The sequence below is a fragment of the Rattus norvegicus genome, chromosome 2, assembly GCF_021556685.1.
Source record: "Rattus norvegicus strain SHRSP/BbbUtx chromosome 2, alternate assembly SHRSP_T2T, whole genome shotgun sequence".
Taxonomy (NCBI): Eukaryota; Metazoa; Chordata; class Mammalia; order Rodentia; family Muridae; genus Rattus; species Rattus norvegicus.
This window is the reverse complement of record NC_141535.1, coordinates 185,011,393-185,018,981: the sequence shown is the minus strand read 5'-3', so window position 1 is coordinate 185,018,981 and position 7,589 is coordinate 185,011,393. Positions and strand designations below refer to the sequence as shown.

The following is a 7,589-nucleotide window of genomic DNA, read 5'->3' as shown; positions in this document are numbered from 1 at the left end:
TGGAGGATGAAGGACTGGATATACTTTTTACAAGACACTAAAAATTACTGCAGCTGCTATCGTTGGGATGTCCGTGATTTGCTCCCACAGGGGATTTTCTGTATTTTTTCTTTTTCTTCTTCATAGTTTATTCTGTCTCAAAAAAGGTTAGAAGAATGGCCGAGCAGTTGGAAAAATTGTGGGTGGAAATGGAGGGGCCTGAGAACAAAAAGTGGCTGAAATTGGAAGACAAAAGGGATCACTCCTCTCTGTTTTCTGAAAGGATTTCAGAGTTAGTGGTGCAACTGGAGAGGTTTCTGGTGGAGGTGGAAGCACTCAGGAAGAGAGGAGCACAGGAAAAGAGAGAACTGAGTCTGAGCAAAAGAGTGGGAGTTTCCTGCAGGAAGAAAGATGAAAGAAAATATGCTGGAGGGTGATAACATCAGAGAAAATCTGAAAAAGCAGGAGGACAATCAGATGAATCAGCCCTTCAGCAAAAAAGGGCTATTCTTGAACTAACGATGCCTCCAGAGTTGGAGGAGGGGTGGGCCTTGGTTACAACGTCAACATCAGCTTTCTCTGTAGACATATAACATATGCCTGTTAATAGTGTGGAACAAAATTATGACAAGATAGGATAGCATTCTATAAAAATGATATATCTAAGGCCTTTTAAAGAGGCTATGATTTCATATGGGATACACTTTACATATGTGAAACAAATTCTAAACAACTGGGCTACTCAAATAGAATTATTCCCTAAGACAAGAAGGTCTCGGGAACAGTTGTATTAGAGGCCAGTCCACTGTTGTAATTATTTTAACATGGTGGAAGGAAGAAGCTTGAAATACTGAACAGTAAAAAAGAGTGAGGGGAATGGATATAGTAAAAGATCAGTTGCTGGAGAAGGGGCAGTGCCCTGACATACATTTTTGTTATTTTTCCTTCAACTCATTCTCCTACTGGACTCATTATGCAAAGGGAAGATAGTATTATGAAAAGGATTTTCTTAGAACACAAAAGAACCACAAAAGTGGTAGTAAAAGTTTACAGAATTACATAGAAAAAGTTTCTTATTTAATCATAAAAGGTAGACTAAGACTATGTTAATTGTCAGGAACAAACACAGCAGAAATTGCAGTACCTTATACTAATGCCAAGATTATTGTTGGGGTGACCTTTTGGGTACAGTGTATAGATTTTAGTAAGTAATAACTCAGGAGTATCAGGAGGGAGGCATTATCAACGTGGAAGTTTGGGAGTGGCCCAACCATTGTGCTGTTTAAGGCATATTAAAATAGAAGGCTGCGGGCTGGAGAGATAGCTCAGAGGTTAAGAGCACTGGCTGCTCTTCCAGAGGTCCTGAGTTCAAATCCCAGCAACCACATGGTGGCTCACAACCATCTGTAATGAGATCTGATGCCCTCGCTGATGTGTCTGAAGACAGCTACAGTGTACTTATATAAAATAAATAAATAAATCTTTAAAAAAAAAATAGAAGGCTGCATATGTGTGACTTTCATTCAAGAATCCAGAGCATTTGGGCAGCAGCGAAAAACTCACGCAGACGCTGCCTGGTAGGTAGAGTGGATTAATCATCCAGAGCAGCAGATGTAGGCTCTAATGCACTATTAAAAATTAATTGCAGGGGTTGGGGATTTAGCTCAGTGGTGGAGTGCTTGCCTCGCAAGCGCAAGGCCCTGGGTTTGGTCCCCAGCTCCAAAAAAAAGAAAAAAGAAAAAAGAAATAATTGCAGATTCTCAAATGGAAAACACATGCTATGATCTGAGATTAGGAGGTGGGGAGAATTGGGTTCTTAGCAGAGCTGCAGGTTTTTCCCAAGCCTTATGCTCCCTCCCTAAGCCACACAGGTTTGGAATTAGAACAAAAGGAGTGCCAAATTGGAACGCATAATTCTGGGGTTCGTGTCATGGGCTGGGACACAGCAAAGTCCCCCAAGCCAACTCGGACAAAGCTGGGTTGCAGGAATTTGCCACGGGTCCTTCTTAAAGGCCCTTCTTTGGCTGCCTAAGAGAGTTTGAGCTCAGAGGCGCTGGGAGACAGGCTGCTAGGAAGGCAGAGAGAGGCAGACAGAAGAGGCTGCTTAAAAAGATAGAGATAAGTGAATAAAAATCGATTTAATTGTTTTTAAGGATAGAAGGACAAGTCTAGAAATAGGCTCATATACACATACAAACACACACACACACACACACACACACACACACACACACACATATATATATATATATATAAGATTTAGACCTTGACCTCACTATTAAAAATTAATTGTAGGGGTTGGGGATTTAGTTCAGTGGTAGAGCGCTTGCCTAGCAAGCGCAAGGCTCTGGGTTCAGTCCTCACCTCTGAAAAAAAAAAAGAAAAAAAAAAGAGTAAAAAGTAATTAATCATCTAAGAATAAGGCATGGGATATTGAAGGAGCTGTCTCAATGGATAATATTTGTTTAGATTGCTTTAATTGCTTTGAACTGGGGGCTGGGGATTTAGCTCAGTGGTAGAGCGCTTGCCTAGGAAGCACAAGGCCCTGGGTTCGGTCCCCAGCTCCAAAAAAAAGAACAACAAAAAAAAAAATTGCTTTGAACTGCTTTAACTATCACAATGTGTGTGGTTATAAGTTTGGCCGTTATGATATTAAAAATCCTCTGTGACAGAGGTCAAAATCAAGCAAGCCAAAGAGGAAGGAGCCTGCTGATTTGAATCACTCTATGTCTTTAATGATTTCAGGCTACCAGACCAAGGACATGCTGTTGTGGGAGAGAGGCTCTGTATTGTGTTAATAGGAAAGAAGGAAGGCTCTGGATGCCTTCCAGAGTGATATGGATCAGATAGGATAGGGGAAGACCTTCTGGAGATCTTGGCTAAAGAAAAGAAAAATTCGAGAAAGTCAAACAGGACATGTAACTTGATTTGCTAATTCATCAACAGAAGAACAGCTCTGTAACTGGCTTGGACATAAGAATGTCTCTAGCCATACCTTTAGCTAAAATTAGACAGTAAACCTTGTTGGTTATAGAACCTTACAACTCATCCCGCCATCCTTCACATGGCATGAATGAAGATTTATTACAATTGGTTACTGAACAAATTAACTCATAAAAGGACAGTTGTCTTTAGCCTGCTCAAACAAGGAGCAAAATTTTCATCCTTAACTGATCTGTGCACCTTGTACAATCCATACAAATATCTCAATAGTACTAAAATTTTGTTGTAAGATTCATATCTTGCAGAATGTGCTGCTCTGATGAGCTTCATCCACAGGGAAATGACCTGCTGTTCCAGCTCCCTGCCTCCTGATGCAGGGAGACTTGCTCCCAGAAGATCTTCAGGAATAGCTGGTGATTCCCACTGTCCTCAGTTTATCCAGTCTTTCAGATGGAACCAGTTAGAACTTCCGTTAAGCCCTGAGCCGACTAAGCATACAGAGACTGGATAACAGATGCTAAATCTAGCTCTCTTTCTTCCTTTCTTTCTTTCTTTCCTTCTTTCTTTCTTTTTTTTTTTAATCTTTATTAACTTGAGTATTTCTTATTTACATTTTGATTGTTATTCCCCTTCCTGGTTTCCGGGCCAACATCCCCCTAACCCCTCCCCCTCCCCTTCTATATGGACTTTCCCTCCCCATCCTCCCTCCATTACCACCCTCCCCACAACAATCATGTTCACTAGGTGTTCAGTCTTGGCAGGACCAAGGGCTTCCCCTTCCACTGGTGCCCTTACTAGGCTATTCATTGCTACCTATGAGGTTGGAGCCCAGGGTTAAAAAATATGGAACGCTTCACGAATTTGTATGTCATCCTTGCGCAGGGGCCATGCTAATCTTCTCTGTATCGTTCCAATTTTAGTATATGTGCTGCCCAAGAGAGCACTAAATCTAGCTTTCTTACCTCTAACCAATTTTTCTAATTTTCCTACCCCTCCCCACCCCGTTAAAAAAATCGTCGCCCCAATTCAGCAGGAAGAAGTTGTGGCGAGTCATCGTCCCAATCCCTTGAGTGTCTGGTTATGGTTACTTTATACAGTATAGATAGGTTGTCATTTTTTTAGATTTATTTATTTTATTTATATGAGTACACTGTAGCTGTGTTCAGACACACCAGTAGAGGGCACCAGATCTCATTACAGATGGTTGTGAGCCGCCATCTGATTGCTAGGAATTGAACTCTGGACCTCTGGAAGAGCAGTCAGTGCTCTGAACCACTGAGCTATCTCTCCAGCCCCCTAGATTGTCATTTTAAGGGATAATTTGGAAATGGTCATAATTGTGAACAGAGAGGAAATATATGGGATGGTGTAGGATTCTTGGCCTGTGTCCACTCTGCCACTGGGGATGGCTGCTTGGGGAGGTGGAACACAGGGAGTTTGACTTCACTTAATGCCACATGGCCGCTGGGGCAGGTGCTGGGCTGTGGGAAGCGCCAAGGCACTGCTCTGTGGGTAGGAAAGCACAGTCTGAGGTATGGGAAGCTGGAGTTGGCTCAACGGTCCCCAGGCCCACGATGAGGCTAGGACCTTGGGTTTCTCAGACTCTTGGATATCTGGGCGCCATTGGGAGTCGCAGAAGAGCAGAGAATGGAATGGGGGGGGGGGGAGGGAGTGGCCCAAGGAACTGGGTCCGGGTGGAGGACTGGCCCTGCTGGGAACAGCCTCTAGCGCAGGGCCAGGGGGAGCTCTGGCTTGTCTTACGCGGATGATTGTCCTTGTCTTGGCGGGGGCAGGCTTGGTGGTTGTGGCTGGGAGTGCAGAGAATCCTACTGTAGATTAGGCTCAGCTCTGTAATGAAGGCCTTCTTCATGGGTCCCCTCAGCGGATCTTGGTGAAAAGAGACAGTGTTGTGCCCAGATTGTAAAAACCCCAAAGAGACCACCAGGAATCACAACCCGATGTAATCACATGAGGGTCTATATTCAAGCTCGATCTGATGGAACAGGAAGGAAAGTGAACCCCAGGTCTAAGTGAAGGGGGTTTAAAAAGGAAAAATAAAACACCCCCGCAGGTGGGGCGGCGGGGGAATGGGGAGTTCCAAGCCTTGGCATTACATGAGAGTGTAAAGGAATGTTGGTCTTTCAGCTAATTGGTTTACAGCGTCTGCTTAAACCACAAGGAGGAAATATGCATCAAAAAGGAGCACGTGGACCTGGGAAAGACTTACATTTTCTTAGCCCACTCTGTTATCTGCCAGCTGCAGCTGCTGTTTTGCAGCAGCCAAGGACATTTCATGATAATTTTTTCTCAGACCTCAAGGGAGCGGGCCATGCCTCTCTAAAGACAGGTTAACTTAGAATGGAGTCTTAAGAACAAAATGGAGGGGCTGGGGATTTAGCTCAGTGGTAGAGCGCTTGCCTAGGAAGCGCAAGGCCCTGGGTTCGGTTCCCAGCTCCGAAAAAAAAAAAAAAAGAACAAAATGGAGTTTATTCTGCTACCTCAGTCCCTTCAACATCCCATGGATCTAAACAGTTTATTGACATGGCAGAAAGTGGGTGCATAAAACCATACTCCACTTCTCAGGGTGGGCCTGAGATTAAATACCTTCTGCAGGAAGGAATGTCAGGGAAAGGAAGCTTACTGGCTAAGCCCTCTGGGCCTCTAGGTACCTCATTAACATGGAGAACACAGTTTTGTGCCTACTTGACCACAGTCAGGCCTCTTTCCTTTTGTCTTGGTCTGAGATGTTAGGCATGCCTCATCTACATGTGGAAGGACTTGAGACGTTGCCCCTAGGTGACTGAAGGCCACAAATCTTTCTATGTAGGATGCAGCTATGAGACAGGGACCCAGTGCCAGGAGCAGGTGAAGATCCTGCTGTCCCTTCAGGGTTCTCCAGGGCTTCTAGCCTTTAGCTTGACCTTACCAGGTTTCCTCTCACATACCACCACCTCACAGGATGGACTACTAAATTTATTCTTAGATAAAGTATTGTATAACTATAATCTTACAATGGTAGACATCTTTATAATTGATGCAAAATTGAAGTTATAATTTCTTATATGGGTATAAAATTTATATATTGATACAGACTTAAGGTTTTCATTGGTATAAATCTTTGTATATTGATACAAAATTTGAAGTTGATATTGTTACTCTTAGATAGACATTGTGCCTATGCAACTCATTTAAGAATACAAGGTTTTGGGGCCAGAGAGATGGCTCAGAGGTTAAGAGCACTGACTGCTCTTCCAGAGGTCCTGAGTTCAATCCCCAGCAACCACATGGTGGCTCACAACCATCTGTCATGGGATCTGATGCCCTCTCCTGGTGTGTCTGAAGACAGCAACAGTGTACTCACATACAGGAAATAATTAAATAAATAAATCTTTAAAAAAAAAAAAGAAAGAAAGAAAGAATACAAGGTTTTGACCCAGTCCTTCTATAGCTGCTGTTCCAAACTGTTTAGGATGATTAAGTAATGCAAGGGCAAAATAGTAAACTCATGGTTATATTAGATTCTGGTTAATTATAACAAAGTGTTTTCAATTTAATTCAAATAGAAGTACCTAAGAGTAGTCAAGGCTTAACAGTTCAGATATACTTTATATAGTTAGATAGTCTTCAAAAGCATCAGAACTCCACATAATATGACCTTTAAAGTCACTTCATTATTAATAGAAATTTTGACTATTAAATTTTGAAATGTCGGGCTGGAGAGATGGCTCAGCGGTTAAGAGCACTGACTGCTCTTCCAGAGGTCCTGAGTTCAAATCCCAGCAACCACATGGTGGCTCACAACCATCTGTAATGGGATCCGATGCCCTCTTCCGGTGTGCATGAAGACAGCTACAGTGTACTCATATATAATAAATAAATACATTTAAAAAAATTTTTTTTGAAATGTCTGCTCCTGACAGTATTCTCTTCATGGTTCAAAGAAGATATTAAGCATCACAAATGTCATATGGAATTGTTCCAGTTGTGGCAAGGAAGCCACTGGGCAAGACTTGCCCTAATTCATCTACAAAACACAGGATGGTGGGATGGTCAACAGCTTAGCTCTGCCAAGACAGAGTAAACTAGTCCTTCATAGCTCCTGCTTCACTTAAGTTCTGTCAGATGGTTCTGGGCCAGAAGGCTAAAGACAGATATGCCAACATTTTGAGGAATAGGTGAAAATTTGTTTCTGCAAATTGGTTAAGTTTTGGAAGCTATGTTTTTGTGCTTCCTATGTATTCAGGAAATATTTAATTTGTTCTCGGATCTCTGATGGGGTTGAACACTAGTTATAGTCTCACAATCAAATTTTAATTATTAAGCATTAAAAAAATGATCTAGGGCTGGAGAGATGGCTCAGAAGTTAAGAGAACTGGCTACTCTTCCAAAGGTCCTGAGTTCAATTCCCAGCAACCACATGGTGGCTCACAACCATCTATAATAAGGTTTGGTGCCCTCTTCTGGCTACAGGCATACAGGCAGGCAGAATGCGGTATACATAATAAATGTATTATATAAATAATCTTAAAAAAAGATGATCTAGATTTAAAAGGATGGTTTTCAGATGGTAATGCAAATTAAAATCAAAACATAATTCAGATATAGGATTATAAACTCTTTAAGTTCAGATAGATGTTAGAGTAATGTGCCTAAATTGACAAAATTGA

General features: G+C 42.2%; 1 non-coding gene across 1 annotated transcript; it reads right to left on the bottom strand.

Moving 5' to 3' along the window:
• Positions 1–3,759: 3,759 nt before the first annotated feature.
• Positions 3,760–3,866, bottom strand: LOC120101149 (U6 spliceosomal RNA). The gene has a single exon (XR_015678527.1). It is a non-coding gene; the product is annotated as a U6 spliceosomal RNA (small nuclear RNA).
• Between the last annotated feature and the right edge of the window lie 3,723 nt (positions 3,867–7,589).